Genomic DNA, 1,174 nt, shown 5'->3' with positions numbered 1-1,174 from the left:
AAGAACAACACAAAGAGCGGAATAGCAGTCGATAGGGGGGAGGGGGGAGGGAGAGAAGGGGGATAAGTAAGGGAAGGGTTTAGTCAAAGAACGTGTATAAATGACTCATGGATGCGAACAATGGGGGGGATATGATTGCGGGAGAATGGGTGGGCTGGTGGGGGAGAGAAATGGGGAAAAATGGGACAATTGTAATTGAAAAACCAAAAATTAAAAAAATTAAACACAGTAAATAAATAAAGTGCAGTTGAAGGCGTCTCTCCTGGAGGCAGCTAGTGCGAGGCTCGGGAGCGCTGAGCTGCGCCTTGTGCCCTGCGCTGCCCAGACTAGCAAACAATACAGTCAGGATGTCTAATGGTGATCCTAAGAAGCCAAAGGGCAAGATGTCTGCTTATGCCTTCTTTGTGCAGACTTGTAGAGACGAACATAAGAAGAAAAACCCAGAGGTTCCTGTTAATTTTGCAGAATTTTCCAAAAAGTGCTCTGAGAGGTGGAAGACAATGTTGGGGAAAGAGAAATATAAATTTGATGAGATGGCAAAGGCAGATAAAGTACGCTATGTTTGGGAAATGAAGGATTATGGACCAGCTAAAAGGAAGAAAGAAGAAGGACCCTAATGCCCCCAAAAGGCCACCGTCTGGATTCTTCCTATTCTGTTCAGAATTCCGTCCCACGATCAAATCCACAAACCCTGGCATCTCTATTGGAGATGTGGCAAAGAAGCTGGGCGAGATGTGGAATAACTTAAGTGACAGTGAAAAGCAGCCTTACAATAATATGGCTGTAAAGCTGAACGAGAAGTATGAGAAGGATGTCGCTGACTATAAGTCTATAGGAAAGTTTGATGGCGCAAAGGGTCCTGCTAAAGTTGCCCGGAAAAAGGTTGAAGAGGAAGACGAAGAAGATGAGGAGGAAGAGGAGGAGGAGGATGAGTAAAAAAAATGTTTATCTGTCTCTTTGTGAATACTTTAGAGTAGGGGAGCACTGTAATTGACACAGCTCTTATTTGAGAGGTGTTTGTTGCCCTCATTAGGAGTAATTACACAACTGGATCATGATGATATGTAGTTTTTCAAAGTGCTCTAGAAATTGTCAGTGGTTTACATGAAGTGGCAGTGGGTGTCTGGAGCACCCTGAAACTGTATCAAAGTTGTACATATTTTAAACGTTTTTA

At 43.4% G+C, this 1,174-nt stretch overlaps 1 pseudogene; it reads left to right on the top strand.

Moving 5' to 3' along the window:
* The first annotated feature begins 347 nt into the window (after positions 1-347).
* On the top strand, positions 348-936 carry LOC149990935 (high mobility group protein B3 pseudogene; annotated as a pseudogene).
* Positions 937-1,174: the final 238 nt, after the last annotated feature.

The sequence above is a fragment of the Furipterus horrens genome, unplaced genomic scaffold (genome assembly GCF_987537825.1).
Source record: "Furipterus horrens unplaced genomic scaffold, mFurHor1.1.pri manual_scaffold_17, whole genome shotgun sequence".
In the NCBI taxonomy this organism is placed as follows: domain Eukaryota; kingdom Metazoa; phylum Chordata; class Mammalia; order Chiroptera; family Furipteridae; genus Furipterus; species Furipterus horrens.
The sequence above is the reverse complement of the archived record's forward strand: the minus strand, read 5'-3'. Positions and strand labels throughout refer to the sequence as shown.